Genomic DNA, 23,709 nt, shown 5'->3' with positions numbered 1-23,709 from the left:
GCTTCCTGGTGATTGGATAAAGTAACTGTTTCTGAGAAAAAGAAGAGAAGTGTGTGCTTCCGGTGAGTTTTGTCTTATGTGGCTGAAATGTGAGGAACTTGGCAGACTTCCCAGTGTATGAAATCTGTGACAGACTGACATAGGAAAGAAGAAAAATCCCCACCAAAGTTACTAAAGTGAAAGTGAGCTATCCTCACATGGGATCCTTCCTTATAAGGGGGAAGACTTGAAATGAAAACCAAAATGCAGAAGGCCCTGTAATATTATCTAGACAGTTAAAAGAGTTGCCATGCATAGTGCTTCTGTGTGGTGGCTGGGGACTCGAGCCTGGGTCCTTGCATATGGTAGTGGGTTTTTAGAGAAAAGAATTCTCATATCCATGCAACAGGCTAGGAAACTCAAGGTAAGTGATTTTCCCAATATCAAATAACAAACATAAAATAATTTAGTAGCCAGTTCTATGTCCTTTACTTAAGACATTTAAGACTGCTTAAGACATTCAGAAATTTGAATGGTGGTTATCTAGACTATTTATTTTTCTTTTCTTAAAATAGCTAAATAATTTTGCATAAACCAGGATAAGTATTTTCTTCCCCAACAAATTTAATCCATCTAAAAATAATTACTGAGCAGGTAACTTCAAAAAATGTTCATCAAGATAAAGAAATTCCATGAAAAAACCTTTAAAAACATGCAGGAATAGATGGCTTCTTCTGTATTACCTGAGGTTTATTCTGCTTTTTAAATCTCCTCAACAGTCAAGCATTCTGACTTAAAATTTAAATAGCAGGTTTCCTTCTCAATTTTAACTGTATAATAAATGTTATCTTAAGAAGCTTTGGCCTTGGGTGGAGATTAAATAACATAGTGGTTATGCAAAAGACTTCCATGGCTGAGACTCCAAGGTCCCAGGTTTGCCAGTAAGCCTCTAAAGAAGAGGGTAACTCTAACCTCCTTCTTTTCAATGAAGAAACTATATCAGGTTCAATCCAAAGCACCACCATATGCCAGAATTGAGCAGTTCTCTAGTTGGGGGTGGGGTGGAGAGGGGAACTTTGGTTTTAATGTAGTCACCTATCATAACCCTGAACTATAGGGTTACTACATCACCAAATCTCTAGCATAACTGGGTTGATATTCTGGGGAAAGTCAGTTATGAATAGTCTTGTGTTGGTTAAAACAGTGCTAGCTACTATTACATATAAATATCCAAATCTCAGTGGCAAAGTACTAGTACTTATTATATAAGAAGAAATTTTATTTGTGGAATTAACTTCCCACTCAAGTAATGTCTATCTGGCTCAAGACAAGGAAAAGGGGAATGCCACTCTGTTAAATCCTGGGGTCTAACTGGAGGTACAGACCAACTGGCCAACATCCATTTCCAGGAGAGAAACAGTTACAGAAGCCAGAGTCCTTTCCTCCTGCTCCCCGAAAAGAATTTGGGTCCATACTCCCAGAGGGGAGATGATAGGGAAAGTTGACTAGAGGGCTCTGGACCCCAATTCCATTGGGACCCGAAACATTTGTGACCAGGAATCTTTGTTTATGCCATCATTGAAAGGGAAGCAAATCTGGAAAATGCCAGAGGAAGTCAGCACTGTTTCACTAATCTGAGAAAGAAAAAGAAAAAAGAAAGACACTTGGAAGTAGTAATCAGTGTAGGTGTGACTTAGAAAGGAAATAAAGACAGGACCATAGAAAAAAATGGGCAAATATATATACATATATATATATATATTAGATATATAGGTAGATAGATAGAGTCAACCCATGTCTGTGACCTTGAGAGAATTGCTGAAGTTTCTAAAGGATAAGGACAAAGAACTTTGATGGTTGGAATGGTGTAGATTTATACACCTATTGTCTTATAATTTTGTAAACCTTTGTGAACTATTAAGTTAGTAATAAAAATAAATAAATAAATAAATCAAATCATATATATGCTGTGGCCTGAGAAGGCAGTGCAGTCTTCAATGTGTGATGCCCATGGTACCGACATCCAGGGCCAAGAAAGCAAAAGATCATAATATAGTGACTCTCATGTACAAGGAGTACAAAGCAAATATATTCATTGAAGCATGAACACTGGGGACTGGAGATTGCTCTCAGGTCGAATATATATTTATCATGCTTTGATTCAAGCACCCGTCACCACATGGGAGCACAAGGTAAAGGGAAGCCTCGTGGGTGGTGGAGTAGTACAGTAGTGAGTGTTCACTATACATAACTTTTCATGACAATAATATCATCTGTGACCACACCCACTCCTCTTCAACCATGGTTGAAGCTACAGAGACACAGCAGGTATTTTGGAATCTTCTGTCCTCACAAGATCCTATGACAAAGACTATAAAGTTATTTCTATTTTACAGAGGGGAGCATTAACACACCAAGATTCAAACTAAGTAAATACACACTAGGTGGCAGCAGATGTTGAACCCAGGTTTGCCCAGCTTTAAGAGTCGTGTTCTTTTCTCTGGGCTAACCCAGCTAGAGGTCCTAGAGCTGTTTGCAAAGAATGTCAGCAGGAGGGAACCTCAGCATGGAGTGGGTAGACCATCCAGAGCTAAATGGCAGTGTTGTTGTTGAGCAATGACAAGGGAACACAGCGTTCTGAAATTGCACAAGAAATGTAAACACAACAGATGAGATCTCAGAATTGGTGTTAATCCTTTGCTGGAAGCTGAGTTCAGAAAGAGCTTTCTGTGTAGCATTTCAGTAGGTAACTAAGCTTCTGAATACTAGAAGAAGGCTGTGAGAGCAATGACTATTTTTGCATGTGTATGCTTTTCTTACTAAGCAAGTGGTATTTTTGCTCATACCAAATCTGAAATGCTTGCTGAGATCTGTAAATGCTTTCCTTAGAAATACTTTTAAGAGAAAGTGGAATTAGACTTTATAAGGAAAATCCCCAAACTGGTATTTATTGATGAAATCAATTTCACAAGGTTTGATAGAAGTCTTGATGCTTCTTAGCCATTAAGATTTGTAGTAATTTAAGGGTGCAGCAGTGGAAGGTAGTTATGTGAAGGGCACATACTCAACAGATAAACAAACATATCAGGTAATGAACTCCATAAAATTACTTCAGTTGCTTTAGCTGAAATTGCTCTCATGTGAAAATGCATTTATTAGTTTTGGTACTTAAAGCTTTAAGAACTTTAGATACAAACAAATTCTTAAGATATAACCACTTAATTACTGTTTGCAATTTATTGGATCTTAAGTGTGCTCTTATTTTGTCCTGACAATACCTTGTAGGGTTTTGTTTCTTTTTAAGATTTTATGTATAAAATGGAAACACTGACAAGACCATAGGATAAGAACGGTACAATTCCATACAATTCCCGCCACTGGAACTCCATATCCCATCCCCTCCCCTTGATAGCTTTCCGGTTCTTTAACCCTCTGGGAGCATGGACCCAGGGTCATTATGGGGTGCAGAAGGTAGAAGGTCTGGCTTTTATAATTACTTCCCCTCTGAACATGGGCATTGACAGGTTGATCCATACTCTCAGCCTGTCTCTCTTTCCTTAGTGAGGCAGGGGTCTGGGGAGGTGGTGCTCCAGGACACATGGTGGGTTCATCTGCCCTGGGAAATTCGGTTGGCATTATGGTAGCATTTGGAACCTGATGGCTAAAAAAGAGTTAAAATAAAAGGCAGAGGAAGTCAGGTGGTAGCACAGTGGGTTAAGCACATGTGGCGCAAAGCACAAGGACCAGCTTGAGGATCCTGGTTCAGGTCCCCGGCCACCTGTAGGGGAGTTGCTTCACAGGCGGTGAAGCAGGTCTGCAGGGTCTATCTTTCTCTCTCCCTCTCTGTCTCCCCTCCTCTCTCAATTTCTCTCTGTCCTATCCAATGACAGAAACAACAACAATAATAATAACCACAACAATGATAAAACAACAGGGCAACAAAAGGGGAAAAAAATGGTCTCCAGGAGCAGTGGATTCGTGGTGCAGGCACTGAGCCCCGGCAATAACCCTGGAGGCAAAAAAGGAAAAAAAAAAGATAAAAGGCAAAGAAAATTGTTGACTAATCATGAATCTAAAGCAAGAATATTTCAGGTGGAGATTTGGAGTCTCCATTTTGGAAAAAAAAAATAGTAGGTCTATTTTAGGTATATTCCAAGGGGTGCATGACCCGACTAGTTTATGCCCTTGCCTGACATCTAATATGTAGGTGACCGAAGCTATTGACCTTATAGGTTTTTCTTTTCTTTTTTTCTTGTCTTTTGGGACTTTGTCACACTCAAGTGATTTCACATATCCCCCAGACTCTGTTTTTCTCTTTTTTAAGAGAGGGAGCTACAGAGAGAAGAGAAATGACAAGCTACCTGCCATGAATAGTGCTTCTGTGTGGTGGCCAGGGACTCGAGCCTAGATCCTTGCATATGGTAGTGGGTTTTTAGAGAAAAGAATTCTCATGTCCATGCGACAGGCTAGGAAACCCAAATTAAGTGATTTTCCCAATATCAAATAACACACATCAAATAATTTAGTAGCCAGTTCTATGTCCTTTATTTCAGAAAAATATCTTTCATGACTTGGGAGAGTTTAGTGTCCCACAAACAGTGGAACACTCTTTGCAAGGAACTTTGAGCTAGATGTTTTAAGGAAACTTATGAGAGTCAGGCTGGAACTGCCTAGGAGGTTAGGAATTTCCTTATAAGGATAATGTTGTTGTTTTTTTTAAGGGCAGCCTAAGCTAAAACTGAGTTGGAAGACTGTGATTTCTTTGATGAGGAACTATTCCTCCAAAGGTCCAGAATGGTTTGGATTTAGATTTGTGACATATGCCAGTTTTAACATATCACACTGATGTCTTTATTTTTATTTAACCATTTATGCAGTGCTGGGGAATGAACTCAGGGTCTCACACATGTATATTACAGAGTGAACTCCCAGGCTCCCCCCTCCCCCACTTTTTTATTTCAGTTTTACTTGAAAGAGAGGGAGAACAGTACCTATCTCCTATCTGTGGTGTGCGTTCAAATACTGTCCATGATGCTTCTATATGGTGCTGAGGCTCAAACCCAGGATCTAGCACACAGTAGCAATTCTGCTCACCACTGTACTACTTCTTTCAAAAGAATTCCAGCAGAAGACGTGAGGTGGGACAGTGAAACAAAGAGCTAACCAACACCTGCAGCTATGGCAAAAAGAAAAACTGCGACACGATCTTTATTCTTGTTCCACTGATGCCTTGTGCTGCTACTCTCCGACTGAGAACCAAGGTCAGCTTGCTGCTCTGGGAGTGAAAACCAAGATCATACTGACCTCTCTTTCTTGAGAAGTGAGAGATAAGTGCCCAGACAGAGACGTGAGAAGCTGACATTTTACATTTTTTTTCCTCTTGAGACTGTCCAGCACTCCTGACACTTACAAACAGATGGAAAAAGAACACCCCAGGTCCTTTCTCTCCTACAGAAGGGCCCCACTCACTTTACCTATTCCTTCCATTGCCCTTCTTTCCCATGGGGTGGGGAAGAGTGGAGCAGTCCTTACCTAATCCTTTACTTTCTCTGTATGGTCCAGTACAGATGCCTTACCCAAAGTCAGTCTAGTTGTCTCTGAATATTCTTAAATATTTTTGATTTATTGGCAGAATGGAAGAAAAAAAAAAGGCCACTAAGCCAAGATGTCTTATAGCTCTCCATTTTGCTCTGTCTCCATTCCTTTTATTTTAACCTGGCAAGTGTTTCTGCTCTGTCATATGATATTTCTTTCAAATGTTTTAATTTATTTATTGGACAGAGACAGAGAGAAATTGAAAGGGAAGGGGGGTTAGAAAGGAGAGAGAGAGACAGAGAGACACCTGCAGCACTACTTCATCACTTGTAAAGATTTCCCCCTGCATGTGGTGACTGGTGGCTTGAGCCTGGGTCCTTATACTTTGTAGCATGTGTGCTCAACCAGGTGCACCACCACCACCCAACCCCCTAAATTCTTTATCAAGTGATAATATAATCTCATCACTCCTATTCTCTTTAGAACTTGCTTCTCCTCCACCTCCTTTCCATCTACCTTCTATCTCTCTCCGTCTTTGCAGTATAGATAAAATGAGAATTTTCTAAATCTCAAACTTTGATTCCTTTTCTCTTAACAATTCTTTCGGGAGTCGGGCTGTAGCACAGCGGGTTAAGCACAGGTGACGCAAAGCACAAGGACCAGCATAAGGATCCCCGTTCGAACCCCGGCTCCCCACCTGCAGGGGAGTCGCTTCACAGGCGGTGAAGCAGGTCTGCAGGTGTCTATCTTTCTCTCCCCCTCTCGGTCTTCCCCTCCTCTCTCCATTTCTCTCTGTCCTATCCAACAACGACAACAACAATAATAACTACAACAATAAAACAACAAGGGCAACAAAAGGGAATAAATAAATAAAATAAAATATTTTTAAAAATTTTAAAAAAACAATTCTTTCTTCAAGTCATATATCTGCGTTTACATTTTCACTGAGCAATCAGGAAAAAAAAGCTGTACCTCCACTACTGTGTTTACTAATCTTCTCAGTTAAACTTATAAAAATAACTTAGCAGCCTGGGAGGTAAAACAGTGGATAAAGCATTGAACTCTCAAGCACAATATCCTGAATTTGATCCCCAGTATTGCATCTGCTAGAGTTATGCTCTGATTCTCTCTCCCTCTTCTTCTATCTTTTCTGGTTCTCTCTCATCCTTTCTTATTAATAAATAAATAAATATCTTAAAATAATTTATTGTAATATTGCTTGAAGTTTCCAGTGTCCAAGTTCCTTGTCACCTAATAACAAGGATCACATTGCCTCCAATTTTTAATCATTTTTCTTCATTTCTGTTTGAGACCTCAGCAAAGTTTGTGTTAATATCCATAATATATATATACACATATATATTACTTGACAGAATAGAGAGAAATTGAGAATGGAGTGGTAGACGGAGAAGGAGAAATACACCTGCAGACCTACTTCACTACTCATGAAGTTTCCCCCCTGCAGATGGGGGTTAGGGCCTTGAACCTGGGTCTCCTGTCTTGTAATGTGTGCTCTCAATCAGTTATGCCACCACCTAACCCCAATATCCATTATTTCTAACATGCACCTCACAATATTTTATTCAGGGTCAGTTCAAAAGTTTCTTCCATATTTTGAGGTATCTGTGATGTCAGCACTCAAATTTTTAGTACCAGTATCTGTCTTTTTTTTTTTTTTTTTTTTTTGCCTTCAGGGTTATTGCTGGGGCTCAGTGCCATGAATCCACTGCTCCTGGAGGCCATTTTCCCCCGTTTTATTGCCCTTGTTGTTGTAGCCTTGTTGTGGTTATTATTGTTGTTGATGTTGTTCGTTGTTGGATAGGACAGAGAGAAATGGAGAGAGGAGGGGAAGACAGAGAGGGGAAGAGAAAGATAGACACCTGCAGACCTGCTTCACTGTCTGTGAAGCAACTCCCCTGCAGGTGGGGAGCTGGGGGCTCCAACCCGGTTCCTTAGGCCGGTCCTTGCGCTTTGCGCCACGTGCACTTAACCCGCTGCTACCGCCGGACCCCCACCAGTATCTGTCTTAACTCAGGTTGCCACAGTAAAATATGATGATGGGCTGGGGGGCTTTATCAACAGACACTTATTTTCTCATAATTCTGAAGTTGGAATTTCAAGATCAAGGTGCTAGTATGAGTTAGTTTCTGATGAGAGCTCTTTTGCTAATTTATATGGCTTCTCTCTGGGTTTTCAACTCAATCTGGAATACTTACAAAAGACCCAGCAACCTCACCTTGAGATATTTACCCACAATGAAGTGACAAGTTATAGTTCACACACAAAATCTGGGACAAAAATGTTTAAAACATTTATTGCCATCCCAAACTAGGAGCAAACTAATATCCTTTGAAGGGTACCAGAACATGTCACCCCTAAACATGCTACTTTGACGTAAGAATTCTTTTGAGCTAAAGGCCACTGAAAATGGACAGATACAGAAAGGTTCTTTCTCAAAGCTTTTCTTATCTAAAAGCAGAAACTTCTGAGCAATGAAGATGGCCATAAACGTCTTGTCCTGGGGGAGTTTTACAGCCATGAAGTCAACACAAGCAAACTTTATGAAGCCACCTTTATCTCCCTTTAGTTTCCTCTAATTTACTTATCAGCTCTTGCTCCTCCCTGATTCAGCAGCACTGGAGGGAATCACTGGACAGGAAACAGCAACACTTGATCCACAGATGGAAAGCCTCCCCCTCCTGTTTCTGGCCATTCACCACACAAACTTTACCTATTTACATTAGTTTATCCTCTCTTTCTTGTCAGGGCTTTACAGGGGTTTCTCCATGCGTGATCCTACCGCTATGGGCAAACTCTTTCTCTTTTCGGATAGAAGGTGAACCTGCCCCCACCCACCTCCAGCTCAATTTCCTATGTGGGGAAAAGTTTCATTTTCCATTATCAAATGCCTCTATCTGCTACACATGGGGGGTAGGGAAGTGGGGCTGGAAGTTTCCATTGACTGGTAGAGCACAGGCTGAGCCACAATGTGGTCTGGACAGAATCAGGCCCTCTACTAGGCCCCACTATTGAAATTTAGAAGAATTTGCATCTAAATAAAAAGTTATCACTTTGGGGGCCTGGTTAAGCGCACACATTGCAGTGTGTAAGGACCCAGGTTCAAGCATCTGGTCCACACCTGCAGGGGGAAAGCTTCAGGATTGGTGAAGCAGGGCTGCAAGTGTCTCTCTATCTCCCCCTCCTCTCAATTTCTATCTCTATCAAATAAATGAAGATAAAAATATTTTAAAGTGATCACTTTTTTTTTTTTGCCTCCAGGGTTATTGCTGGGGCTCGGTGCCTGCACCACAAGTCCACGGTCCTGGAGGCTATTTTTTCCTTTTTGTTGCCCTTGTTGTTTTATTGTTGTTGTGGTTATTATTGTTGTTGTTGTTGATGTCACTGTTTTTTGGATAAGACAGAGAGAAATCAAGAGGTGGGAAGACAGAAAGGGAGAGAGAAAGATAGACACCTACAGACCTGTTTCACCACCTGTGAAATGACCCCCCTGCAGGTGGGGAGTCGGAGGCTCAAACTGGGATCCTTAAGCCAGTCTTTACACTTTGCGCCATGTGTGCTTAACTCCCTGTGCTACTGCCTGACCCCCCTAAAGTTATCACTTTTTATGACACTGTGATATACAAATGCATCTTTCACTTTAACTTATGTTGACCATTTTCAAGCATCATCTTTATTCTTTAATATTTAATTCATTCATTTATTGGATAGAGACAGAGAGAAATTGAGAGGGAAAGGGGGACATAGAAGGGAGAAGAGTGGGGAGTCCGCGGTAGCGCAGTGGGTTGGGCGCAGGTGGCGCAAAGCACAAGGACCGGCTGAAGGATCCCAGTTCGAGCCCCCGGCTCCCCACCTGCAGGGGAATCGCTTCACAAGCGGTGAAGCAGGTCTGCAGGTGTCTATCTTTCTCTCCTCCTCTCTGTCTTCCCCTCCTCTCTCAATTTCTCTCTGTCCTATCCAACAACAACGACATCAATCATAACTACAACAATAGAACAACGAGGGCAACAAAAGGGAATAAATAATAAATAAAAAATATTATAAAAAAATAAGGGAGGAGAGAGAAAAAGAGAGAGAGAGAGAAGAGAGAGAGAGAGACCTGTAGCACTGCTTCAACCCTTTGAAGCTTCTCCCTGCAGGTGGGGGCCAGGAGCTTGAATGAGGGTTTCTGAGCATGCTCAACCTAGAGTACCACCACCTGGCCCCCACCAGCTTCTTTAAATAATGGTATAATTGTTATTCTAGTAAGAATAGGAAAAGGGATAGCTGACTTTAAAACTAGATGGAGATACTTCTTTAGTAGATTTTATCTACAGATTTGTTTGTGGTCTGCGATACCACCACAGTCCCTCATTGAGTGTTAATGCCTACAAACAAAACATAGGACAAAGAAAAAAGAAGAAAAGAAGAGAATTGGAAAAAGGAAAGGGAGCTGGGCAGTAGTGCACTCAGTAGAGCATACAGATTAGTTGTCATGTGTGAGGACCCAGGTTCAAGCCCTGCAGGGTGAATCATCTCTCTTTCTCTTTCCCTCTTTGTTCCTTTCTGTTAAAGAAAGAAAGAAAGAAAGAAAGAAAGAAAGAAAGAAAGAAAGAAAGAAAGAAGGAAAAGAAAAGAAAGGAAAGGAAAGGAAAAGAAATGAACACTGGGTGTGGTCAGTTTGTCATGCAGACACTGAGGTCCAGTGATAACCTTGGTGGCAAGAAAAAAAAAACACATTTATTCAAATTTCACATTCATTATCAACCTCCATAAGAATTGAAAAGATAGTATCACTTTTTTTTGTTAAACATGCACTTTTGAAAAAAGCCCATCTTTACCAAAACAAAAACATTTGCAAAACAAAAGCCAAACCAAACAAAAAGGAAATACTAAAACAATTCACTGTGAACCTACACCAAGAAATAAATGACAAAGCCACTGTAGCATAAGCATGCAGAGTACTCTGTGATGCTCTGAGGATAGAAAGCTCGGCATTTATTTTCTGCACACCTTTTATGTACAGCATATTATAAGTGCCCATGTTCCCCAATGATCTTGCCAAATGGCATGGTGGAGTGATAGACCACACAGCACAGCTGACTGGCATGCTGAGTGACCTACAGGAGGAGCACCAAGTTCAAGTAAGACTGGAGCCAAAAAGAAGCTCCTTACCCCTCTCTAGACATTTGTGTTTGAAAGTACATTTCTTTTAAAAATATTTATTTATTTAATTTCCCTTTTGTTGCCCTTGTTGTATTGCTCTAGTTATTATTGTTGTTATTAATGTCATCGTTGTTGGATAGGACAGAGAGAAATGGAGAGAGGAGGGGAAGACAGAGAAGGGGAAAGAAAGACAGACACCTGCAGACCTGCTTCACCACCTGTGAAGCGACTCCCCTGCAGGCGGGGAGCCAAGAGGCTCAAACCTGGATCCTTACTCAGGTCCTTGAGCTTTGCGCCACGTGCACTTAACCCACTGCGCTACCGCCCAACTCTCTCTTTTTCCTTTTTCTTTTTTTTAAAGGCAATTATTTATTTATTTATTATTGGATAGAGACAGAGAGAAGGGGAAGAGCAGAGAGACACCTGCAGCCTTGCTTCACCACTGGTGAAGCTTTCCCCCTTCAGGTGGGGACCAGGGATTTGAACCTAGGACCTTGAGCGTTGTAATGTATGCGCTTAACCACGTGCAGCACTGCCTGGCCCCTCTGAAAGTACATTTCATTTGTAAGGATCCCACACACCATCCTTAAAAGGGAGCTATGAGAGCTAGCAAGACAGCTCATCTGGATAGCGCACCTGCTTTGCCACACATATAATCTATGTTTGAGCTGAACCCCGACTGTATTGGAGGAAGCCTCCGCACTATACTATTATTCCCTCTCTCTTACTGTCTGTCCATCTATGTCTTTCTCTATCTGAAAAATTCAGCTTAGAGTAGTGAGATTAGCACCATTAAAAAAAAAAGGAGATATTAGTCATGCTGTGTCTGGAAAGGAGAAAGAGTATTTGTTAACGTGAGGACTGTTTTCACTGCACATGATTCTTACACTGAGAGATATATGACACAGTTATACATAAGCTGAAATCTACCAGACTTATCTAGGACAATTTAATGCAACCATAAGTGGCTTTTTTTTTTTTCAAAGTAACCCATGTTTGATACATTTGCAAAGACAACTTACAAGGGCATAGTGCTGAATATAAACTCATCACATCAATTAAAAATAGCTAAGATATCAAGAAAATAAACCTCTATTTAAGGGGAGTGAGAAGGGTGTTGAGAAGGCAGCATTATAACCCCCCCCCCCAGTCATTCTCTTATTGAAGTACACAGATCCTCTGAAGGTGGACAAGAGTATTTTGGGGTTTAAGCAACTACCACTTTTGGAGTTGTACTGGCTGCAGTTTGTCACATATTTAGGCAAGATTGTCTTTGCAGAACCCAGTTTTTAACATACTTTTCTAGCTTTTTTCCCAAGAGACTCGAGGGCTAATCTCTTTAGGCAAGTAGATAGCCTAATAGGAGTATCTCTGAGCAAGGGTAGAGAGCATAATGGCATAATGGTTATGCAAAGAGACTCTCATGCCTGAGGTCCCGAAGTAAGTCCCAGGCTCAGTCTCCCAAACCACCATAAGTTAGAGCTGAGTAGTACTTTTTCAGCCACCAAGTTGCATGTGCTACCATGACACCAACCTGACTTCACTAGACAGATGACCCTTCCAATATGTCCTGGAGCCCTGCCTCCCCAGGCCCCTGCCACACTAGATAAAGAGAGACAGGCTGGAAGTATGGATTGACCTGCCAATGCCCATATCCAGTGAAAAAGCAATTATAGAAGCCAGACTTTCCACATTCTGCACCCAATAATGATTATGGGTCCATGCTCCCAGAGGGATAAAGAATAGGAAAGTTTCCAATGGAGGGGATGGGATGCAGAACTCTGGTGGTGGAAACTGTGTGGAATTGTACCACTCTAATCCTATGGTCTTGTTGATTATTATTAAATCAAGTTTAAAAAAAGGAGTATCCTTGTCCTTACAGCTAACAACTGCTTAGACTTTGACAAACCTCCTGACACGCAAACTCCCTTGTCCATTTCTAGGATTATGTTCCAGGACAGGGTAGGAGTATAGCACAAGAAAAAAAACAAAATTTGTGATTATGTATGGGGACAGATGTTAACAAGTTCCACAGTCATTGTCATTTGTAATTGATACAAATAGCCAGTCATTGTCATGTATACCTGAAAGTAAAATGTTCTATATTAATAGCACTTCAAAGAAACATTTAGGAAAGGTAAGCACAAAAGTTTAATAGTTCATCTACTTTGTAAGTATATTGTAATATACTTAGTTTCAAAATTGCTGAGTCAAAATGCCAGGCATCCCTTGAATCTGGTGGGGATTAGAGTGCAAATTGGTTCACAGTGGAAATTATCTTGCTCACCAAATTAGAATCACCTTGTAGTCAAAAGTTAATTTGATTCACCTGGTGGTATTATAAGGCATTTAAAAATGTTTATATGTTGTTAAAAAATAAAAGCAACAGGGAGTCCGGTGGTAGCACAGTGGATTAAGCGCACATGGTGTAAAGCGCAAGGACTGGCGTAAGAATCCCGGTTTGAGCCCCCAGCTCCCTACCTGCAGGGGCGTCGCTTCACAGTTGGTGAAGCAGGTCTGCCGGTGTCTATCTTTCACTCCCCCTCTCTGTCTTCCTCTCCTCTCTCCATTTCTCTCTGTCCTATCCAACAACGACGACATCAATAATAACTACAACAATAAAATAACAAGGGCAACAAAAGGGAATGAATAAGTAAATAAATGTTAAAAAAATAAAATAAAAGCAACTGCTAGCAGTTTTTGATCTGCTTCTATGAGAAAGACATCGTCAGCTCCTCCTGATCACCCAGTAACAGAATTAAGTGTTCTCAGTAAAGGACAACCTAGTGGTGGGGGTGGAGGAGAGAGCAGGAGATAGCTCATTTGGTAGATGGGGAACCTTACCACTTTCCTATGAGCAAGGCCCTGGGTTTGAGCCCTGGAATACATGGAAGCACAATGAATAACATTGGGGAAATGTCATGGGTTGTGGAGACATGGTGTCTTTCCTCTCCTCTCAAAGGAAAAAAAAAATGGTAGTGATGTTACAAATGCATGAGGCTCATCCTCTGGTGCACATCCCATAATTGTGGGGATGGTGCCAGGGTAAGATTTGCTAATTTTAGCAACAATAAAAATATGGGTTATAGTGGAATGTTACACAGCTGTAAAAAAGATGAAATCTCTTTTATTACTACATGGAGGGAATTATGTTAAGTGAAATGTCAGGAAAAAAAAAAAAGACAAATAGCAGAGGATCCAAGAAAGAAAGCAGAGGGTAACCTAGGATGAAACCTCAATGGATTGTAGTTTATCATATCAGTGCAGGGACGCAAAGTGGGAGGGGAAGATCACTAAAGGAAGGCTGAGGACCTAAACCCTAAGGCTGAGTAGAATGACAGCTTGGTGGAGGGTGAAATATACAGACACTTTTCCTGAGGAAATGTGAGAATGTACCCTGTGACAACAGCTAACTATCCTGTAAATCAATATTCCCTCAATAAAATAATACTGAAATCAGAAAAGAAGTTGGGATCACTTCTTCCCATGCTGGGACCCTCAGTGGTGGGTTCTTTAATGAATATAGCTCTAGAGGAATTTGGTGATTTGGACAAAAATTGATTTTTTTAATTTTATTTTTAATTTTATTTTTTAATATGATTTTATTTTTAAAAAATTTTATTATCTTTATTTACTTATTGAATAGAGACAGCCAAAAATTGAGAGGGAAGGGAGTGATAGAGAGGGAGAGAGACAGACACCTGCAACACTGTTACACCACTCACAAAGCTTTCCCCCTGCAGGTGGGGACCAAAGCCTTGAACCCAGGTCCTTACAGATTGTAACATGTGCATTCATCCAGGTGCACCACCACTCAACCCTGATCTTATATACCATTTGTTTAGCCATTTTACGTACAGATTCTATGGTTGATAAAATTGAATGTCTATAATGTACCCCATTACCATATTTAATTTGTACAACATCCTTGTGAGTAAAGCATTAATGCCTTCATGTCATACATAAAAACACTTTTTATAGATATGATGAGATTTGCCCAAAGGCATGAGCAAGTAAGAACTGAATTCAGCTTTATTTGGTGTCAGAAATCCAATTTATTCCCATTGCACAATGCTCTTTCCCATTCTCTTTCCTTGCATTATCATCATCATCATCTCCTTTGATGCTCTTGGCAAAGGTTTCCTTGAAGTACATGACTGTCCTGACTAGGCCCTCAGACCTAGTACCACTTCCTGCTAGTATACCTCCTTCTACTGCAGAGGTTGGAATTCTCTCTCTTTCTTTTTAATTTTTATTAGTGATTTAATATTAACAAGATCAGAAGATAACAGGAGTATAATTCCACACAGTTCCCATTACCAGAGTTCCATGTCCCATCCCCTCCATTGGAAGCTTCCCTATTCTTTATCTCTCTGGGATTATGGACCAAAAATTCTTTATGGGGAGCAGAAGGTGGAAGGTCTGACTTCTGTAATTGCTTCTCTGCTGGACATGGACATTGGCAGATTGATTCATATCCCCAAGAGGCTGAAATTCTAGTACCTAGTTTCCTTTTTTTTTTTTAAGCCAGGTTTTTAATTTGTGAATTAGGCTTTGTGAATTAGGCTTAGTCAATGATATGTTCTTGCATGTTATTTGGCAAGGAGAGCTGAAGCAGGTGCCATTTTCCTGCTGATTTGGCTGTGCTCCTTGAAAAATGTAGTTATGGAGATATCAGGACTTTTTAAAGGTGTGTCTCAAGTCACACAGGGTTAGAGGTTGTTGGTGACTTGGACTTACGACATTCTTGAATTGAACATTCTTGTTCTCAACAGCCTCCTGATTTCTGCCTTTTGTGGTGTAGCAAGGTGGAAGCAACCCTATAGTCACCTTTTCCTGACTTTCCAATAATGCTGTAAACACCTGCTTCTCTCTAGTCAATGGCCTTTTGCTTAAAATAGCTAACATGGTTTCTGTTTCCTGCAACTGAAGCCTGCTAATACACACTGTTTTCCTTCTTTCCCACTAACTACTGGTCTTTGCAACTGCCAACCCTTCAATTGGTTCTCTAGGTTCTAAACTGAGAACTTTTCGTATTTTCTTATCCCCTATCTCCTTTATTTGCCTTTATTTTTGTCCACAGTATTTACTGTCACCAAAAGCTTATGGATTGGCTTAATTTCCACTCCTACTAGAATCTTCCTCCTTTTTTATTAGTGATTTAATAGAGTTCTATAGAAGTATACAATTTCAGGGTTGTACTTTCACATCCAACAAGAATTTTGTTTTGATCATTCTGCATTTCTGACACATAGAACAGTAGCTACAGTAGTGGGACTCAAGAGTGTTAAGTGAATGGATCAACTTACTTGTCTTGGCAGAACTCTCTTAATAAGTTAGTGCATTAACAAACAGCCTTATCAAAATGTAGCCTCAATTAATGCCTCATTAAAATTTTTACCTAGTTTACAGAGTGTCAAAATTCCATGCATTCTCTAGATCTCAGCATTAAATTCCATTTTTAGCTTATTTTTATTAGTTATTTAATATTAATTTATAAAATAATTAAATAACAGAGTTAGTTTCACACTGTTTCTGCAACAGAGTTTCGTGTCCCCAACCCCAACACTGGAAACAGCAGTAGTTCTCCCTAAAGATGACCAATTCATCCTAATCTGTCTGTGATTGTCCCAGTTTCAGTATGAAAACCCCACATCCTGTCAACCCCATTAGTGCTGGACAAACCAAGATAACAGGCTAACCTAATTAAAGCACAAGGTGCTAACACGGTCATTTGGAATCATAGGACTATTTATTTTATTCATTTATTCATTTAGCTGTGGTTGTTACCAGGGTGTCAGAATTTATTATACTGGTAATACCTACTTTTCCAGATAAATACAGAAATAGATAGATAGATAGATAGATAGATAGACAGACAGACAGATAGCGATAGAAATATAAAGAGAAGGAGAAGAACACAACACCATTTGCCCCTAGTTGCTATAAGACTCCTATATTGTGTACTGGGGGCTCAAACCTGGGTCAATTACATGCATTCACCATACCAAGTAAGCAATCTCATTGCTCCCTTGAATTATATTATCTTCAGTCAATATTGCAAAAAGAAGCTTGCACACACACCTCTGTTAAATCAGCTGTGGACACCTTCACTTACCACAGCCATGCTACCAATGGTCCCAGAAGCCATCTGGTGAAATTAAAGCAATGGCTTTGGACTGTCTTTTTTACATTTTTGACAAAGTACATATTCACTTATTCCTTGAATATATTAGGACTGAGCATGTCAAAAATACCATTTGCTTTTGATGGATATATTAAAAACGTAATGCCTGAGCTTCCAGAGAAAAGCTGCTGGTGGCATATCCAGCACTATGGGGGAGAGCAAGAGAAGCCTAAGTTTCTAACTTCATAGGGTCTACGGCAATACCACCCTGAACATGCCCGATCTCGTCTAACTTCATAGGGTGATAAAAGAGTAAATAATTACCAGAATATTTACCAGAAAGGTGTAAAGGTGTAGCTATTGTTAACCTTAAGGAGCTCATATCCTCTATCTGCTAAGATTACCCTGAGACTTCAGATTTCATGTACAAGTAAAACTTGTGCATTCCAAATGCTAATGCCTTTGAATTGGTGCAGTTGAGAGAATGTGGAGAAATCAGAGCATTCTCAGATTTCCAACCTGGACTTTCAACCTGGGACCTCTTAGATATTCTCTTTCTGTGATGATTTGTGTGGGTAATGCTTGATTATTTAGATTTTTTTTAAAAAAAAAATGTTTTCTCGACCAAAACTAAAACTTTGAGATGCTTTTACCCTGGAATCTATTTTTGCACCTGAAAAAACAGGTGTGCTGCTAAAAATTGACTGTTTTGGCCTCACAGGTGTTGTTTCTCCAGTCATGTGTATAAGGGGTTAACTGAGCAGCAGTTGCACAATCCCAGCACAATACATTCCACAGAGCCAGTTCTCTCTGTTTGAACATGTTTACAAAGCAGATACAGAGAAACTGACCAAACCAAAAGGGCAGCTTGCTTAGAGAAACAGAGAAGCAGGCGTGCTGCTTTTCTTTCAAAAAAAAAAAACCTGGTCAAAGGACCTTTTTTTTTTTTTTTTTTTAATGCTCTTTTCAGACTGTGTGGATTCTGAAATGTCCAACATCTTGATCCTTCCACAATATTACCCAAGTTCTTGGACAGACTTAACATTTTTGCTAAGACCAGCTATTAGGCCTGGCCACTTCCTTTCTCCCAGGCACTATTTTCAGTAGCAGAGCTATAGAGGCCCTGCACCTGTTGCTAGTGTGGCCACAGAAGAAAACCTCTATAAACCTTTTCTTATTCTTCACTGCAGGACCAGTGAAGCTCTGGCTAAGACAGGGGATGGTGCCATTATCCAGATGATACCAGGCATCTAGGTAGCCTCAGAAAGAAGAACCTACCACCTTCTTGTGTCTCCTGACCAGAAATTTTGCATAACAGGACTCTCAGCTCTGCAGTCTGCAGCTGGCTGTGTTCCTAAGGGGGAAGCCAAATGTCCCAGTTCTGTTCTATTGACCTGCTAGAGTGGGTCCTAGGGAGAAGCTACAGGAGTAACTGCCTAATCTGTACACTTGATGAGTGAAAATCTACCACCCCCTAAATATACCTTTGGCAAAAGATTTGCATTTCATAGGACTCCTGAAGGCAGAATGGGGATTAACTTTGAAAATTATCTTGGGGGATCTTAGGGAAGACTTAATCAGTGGGGAAGGCAGAACTTAACCCTGACTTTGCATAACTTAAGAATGACCCCCTAAGCTGAATATGGGCTCCGGATGAGATCAAATTGATGGGGTTTACAGTCAACAATATTTATACACCTTTCCCATATTTGGGAGCTACTCTCTTCCTTGATCCAGCTTTCTAGCCCCTTTTCCAGCCATGACATCATCTCCCCAGACAATAACCTGGATCCACCTTCATATCAGATGTCAGGCTCAGGGAAAAAAAAAGAAAAAGAAAAAAAAAAAACTAGTATAGTCATGGGCTCTTTGGAAAATAACTAAAATAGGACTACTATTTACAAAATGGAACCCCCCCCCCAACTCTTTATCTGAACTATACCAGCCTTTAGGTTCATAATTAGTCAACAATTTGTTTGGCTTTATATGTTAACTCTCTTTTCAGCCACCAGGTTCTAGATGCTAACATGATGCTACCGGACTTCCCTGGACAGTCAACCCCACCAATGTGTCCTGTAGCTCCTCTTCCCCAGAACCCCGACAGACAGGCTCAGAGTATGGATCAAGCTGTCAATGCCCATGTTCAGCAGGGAAGCAATTACAGGAGCCAGACCTTCCACCTTCTGCATCCCATAATGACCCTTGTTTCATACTCCCAGAGGGATAAAGAATAGGAAAGCTATCAGGGGAGGGGATGGGATACGGAGTCTGGTGGTGGGAATCGTGTGGAGTTGTACCTCTCTTATCCTATCGTTTTTGTCAGTGTTTCCTTTTTATAAATAAAACTTTAAAAATTAAAAAAAAAAAAAAGAATGACTGTTAAAAATGACTTTGTTGGGGTTGGGTGGTGGTGCACTCAGTTGAGTGCACATCTTACCATGTGAAAGGACCTGTGTTCAAGCCCTGACTCTCCACCTGCAGAAAGGAAGCTTCATGAATAGTGAAGCAATATTGCAGGTCTCTCTCTGTCTCTCTCCCTATCTTCTTCTCTCTCTCCTTCTCCTCTCAATTTCTGTCTCTATTCAGAAAAAGAAAGAAAAGAAGAACACAAGTGTTGCTAGGAGTGGTGGAACTATAGTATAGGCACTGAGCCCTACCAATGACTTTGCCGTATTCTGCTTGGTGACCTTTCTAATCGACCTTTCCTTTCTCCTTTCCAAAGTCCTCTGCATTAGCTACATTGCTTTCTTAAAGTTTTTTTTTTTAATATTTATTTATTCCCTTTTGTTGCCCTTGTTTTATTGTTGTTATTGATGTCATTGTTATTGGATAAGACAGACAGAAATCTCGAGAGGGGAGGGGAAGACGGGGAGAGAAAGATAGACACCTGCAGACCTGCTTCACTGCTTGTGAAGCGACTCCCTTCCAGGTGGGGAGCCGAGGGCTTGAACCGGGATCCTTACACTGGTCCTTGTGCTTCAGGCCACATGCACTTAACCCGCTGCACTAACGTTCGACTCCCCAGCTACATTACTATATATTATTATGTTACACAATGTGTAATATTATAAATATAAAATGCTGTGCAGAATACCATACTGCCATTAAAAAAGATGGCATTACGTCTTTTGGGACAAAATGGGTGGAGCTGGCAGTGACTGCACATGAACTAAACATTATAAAAATGGCACATTGTATAATGTAGGTTTTATGTTATATAATGAACTAGATGTTATCTGGGGGCTGGAAAGACTCAGCAGGTAAAGCACATGCCTTGCCATATGTGAAACCTAGGCTTACTCCCAGGAATCACATGGGAGCACCATGAACAGCACCAGGAGGGAACTCCATGGATGGTGGAATCTTGCTTTGGTGTCTCTCTTTCTCTGCCTCTCTTCTTCCTTTAATAAACTTGGGCCAGGGTGATAGCTCAGTGTTATCACATATGCACAAGGCCGTAGGCTCATTACCTTCCACCATAAATTTTAAAAATACATACATACATAAACACATAAATAAAAGCATCTAGTCAGCTTTGTTGGATCTCCACCACATATACAGGTGTTATTAAATGTCACTAATATACTTATCTTGACTTTCCCGCTGATCAATCTGATTCTTCTGTGATTATTTGTCTAACCTCTAAACAGCTCCAAGGATTACAAGACAATCACTTTTGTATCCTATTCAGTATCAACCTCCAACCTTGTTCCATTGTCTAGAGAAGCTTGGGAGGGAATACAAGGCTACGATAACCTGGGGCCTTAGAACAGATGGAAACCTGGTTCTGGGTCTCATAGATCAGTCAGTTCAGGCCCCAAGGTGGCAGGCATGGGTTTCTGATGGGATGGAATTTCAGGATGAAGGAGCTGAACACCACCAGGTAAGAATCAGTTTTGGCCTCCATTCTCTTTCCAAACCAAATCTGACCCTGACACACTGGATATGTGATACTACTTGCCAGGGACTCACTTTGTCTAACTGCTGGCCAATCTTGTTAAGCATGGCTTTTGTATATATTTTTTTTCAATAAAAATTTGGCAGGACAATGCCATTCTTATTTTCACCTTTTATTTGGATCTATTTGTCCGTAGCTAGAATAACAGGGAGCTGTTAAAAATCCAATGAATTCAAAGAATTGAATTGTTCAAAGAATGGTCTCAAGCAAATGGAATGTCTAATGTCCCATCTCTGACTTAGGGATTGAAGCCATTTGAGACTTAACATCTTAAATTCATATGATATATATATTTCCCAACCCACAAACTTGAAAATGTGGAATTCTGAAGCTAAATTACAAATCTTCCTCATTGCTAAGATTTCTTTTTAATTTCAAAGATGGTTACTTGGTAGTTTAGAAAATTTTACACTGAAAAATAAAAATTAAAAAAAGGATACTATTAGGAGGGGGGATTAATGTCCAACAAATTTGTATTTCTTACTCATGTATATTTCTTCTTCCCTAAAAACACATTTAAATAAACATTTCTTTTGGCAGTTACTTCATCAAATCCTGGGGGGGGAGGAACCCTACTGTTGAGCATGGATTTATTCAGAGACTTCTTGGAAGTGGTGTTCTGGAAGTACTTCTTGGTTAGTGAATGAGCTGGGTTTTCTCAACCTTACAGCTGGGCTGGGCGGAAGTTCCTGTCTCAGGAGTCACAGTTCACAGCTGTCCTCCTTATCACAGGAGTGGCCTGGGTGTCGGTTGCTGAGAATGGAGGCTATTGTTCCAAAGGTTGTCACACTAAACTAACTACACACACACACACACACACACACACACACACAAACACACCCTCAATTATAAAGGCCTGTCTGCTGACAGAGTCCAGCCAAATGAAGTACATGTTTCAAAAGCCTTGACAACAAGGTCTGAGGCTTGAGTCCACGAGCTGCTCCATCTCATTTGTTCTTCCTTCTATCATCCCTGGGTGTTGTAGAACTAGTTAATTTTCCTACACTGCTGGTGAATGGCTCTTAAAAACAATACAGCCTTTCAGAAGAAATTAAATACCATGTTGGTTTTCCTGGCCTCATTCAGCAGTCTCTTTTAGTACTTCAATTATGCATTTCTGAATCTTGAGTTTTCTTTTACCTGTTAAGGTTTGTAAGTCCGGTTACAACTAACAACAGAAGTGGAGGAAGGAATCGGGGATGGTGTCTGGAACCTGCAAACTGTTCAAAGGGACAAGATGTTGAGCTGGATGCAACCTCTGCGCTTGCAAGAAGGACAGGGAACACAAACCACTATTAGGGATTTGACCACTAGGCCTGTGGATTAGAAACCCTTCCAGTTTTTTTTTTTTAATGCATTTAAAAACTGGATGACTAGGGCTCACCTCAGTAGCACATAGACTAAAAATAGGATGACTAAGTAAATGGGTTTTGCTAGAGGCCAAGCAGTGGCACACCCAGCAGAACATACAAGGACCTGGGTTCAAATTCCATCTCCACTTGGCAGGGAGAAGTTTCACAAGTGGAAGAGCAGAGCTGCAGTCCCCCCCCCCCACACACACACACACTCATCTTGCCCCCACATTATTTCTGTCTGTATCAAAAAAGGAAAGGAAAATGGAAAAGGTGAGACTGCTGGGAGTGGAAGATTCATTGTGCTGGCACAGAACCCCAGCGATAGCCCTGGTAGAAAAAAAAAGTGTTTTAGGGGCCAGGCAGTGGCACACCTGGTTAAGCGCACATAGTGCAAAGTGCAAGGACCTGTGCAAAGATCCAGGTCTGAGCCCGCACTCCCCCACCTGCAGGGGTCCGCTTCATGAGTGGTGAAGCAGGTCTGCACACCTTCCTCTTTCTCTCTCTCCTTCTTTCTCTCTTTCCTTATCTCCCCCTCCCTTCTCAATTTTTCAGTCCTGTCCAATAAGATATAATGGAAAAATGACCACCAGAAGCAGTGAATTCGTAGTGCTGGCACAGAGCTCCAGCAATAACCCTGGAAGTGAAAAAAAAAAAGTGTGTTGCTGTAATTGACAAAGACCTAAGCTTGTTTATTTAGGACCTAAGAAAAAAAAAATTGACCATTATAACACCAACATAGAGCAGAGGAGGTGGCTCAACTGTATAGTGCCTGCTTGCCTTGCAGGAGGTCCTGGGTTTGTTTAAAACAAGAAGAAATGGATCCTGTGAAGTGGAGCTCTGCCTCTTTATTTCACATAAAAGTAAAAGACTAGAATAGTGCCAAGGAGATCAAGAGCATCTTTCTCCTCATCAAGATTTTTTTCCTTCTACTAGGAGAACAAGGCTTTCTATGAAATGGAGATAAACAGTCAACAGAATGCCTCTCTCAGAAGCTGTCAACCATCAATACCAGCATTTAGACTCAATACCTCACCCAATAAAATGGTTAATTTCTGTTCAAGGATGGATAATTTTATTACCACTAATTATATCTGCAGCCACACATGGAGAGAGGTATAAAAATAGCCCTTTGTCCTTTCATTGAAGGAACCTTTTCAAATATTAACTTAGCAATCTCCTCCACAACGCCCCAGAGGCCGGAGGTAGGCAGCTAAGTCTTTAGTATTCTGATTTTATTACCTAGTAGAAGCAGGACAGGTTGGTGCAGTGCCTTCCCAAGGTCAGAGACATACCTAGAAATACCAAATGGATGGTAGAGTCTGGGCTTCCTGAACTCACAGTCACTCAAAAATGAATTCTCTATACTCTCACAGCAAAGCCTCTAGCTAAGGCCCAGTTTCCTGGAGACAAGGGTGACTGACATAGGGTAGGTACCCAACAAAAACCTTCTGTCATCGAAAATGGCATCCATGGCCCCTGTATAGATCAACACAAAAATCACGATAATATGTTTAAACCTGTGGAAGAGAATAGGAAAGATACAGGTATGAGTGGGGCTTCTCACAATAGAGGAGAATAGTGGGAGAGGGGAA

General features: G+C 40.8%; 1 long non-coding RNA gene across 1 annotated transcript; it reads left to right on the top strand.

The window, feature by feature from the left end:
• On the top strand, positions 1-20,269 carry LOC132536953 (uncharacterized). Its single transcript, XR_009548478.1, has 3 exons — positions 1-403; positions 17,995-18,058; positions 18,810-20,269. It is a non-coding gene; the product is annotated as an uncharacterized LOC132536953 (long non-coding RNA).
• Positions 20,270-23,709: the final 3,440 nt, after the last annotated feature.

The sequence above is a fragment of the Erinaceus europaeus genome, chromosome 2 (genome assembly GCF_950295315.1).
Source record: "Erinaceus europaeus chromosome 2, mEriEur2.1, whole genome shotgun sequence".
NCBI classification, from domain to species: Eukaryota; Metazoa; Chordata; class Mammalia; order Eulipotyphla; family Erinaceidae; genus Erinaceus; species Erinaceus europaeus.
This window is presented reverse-complemented; position numbering and strand designations above follow the sequence as displayed.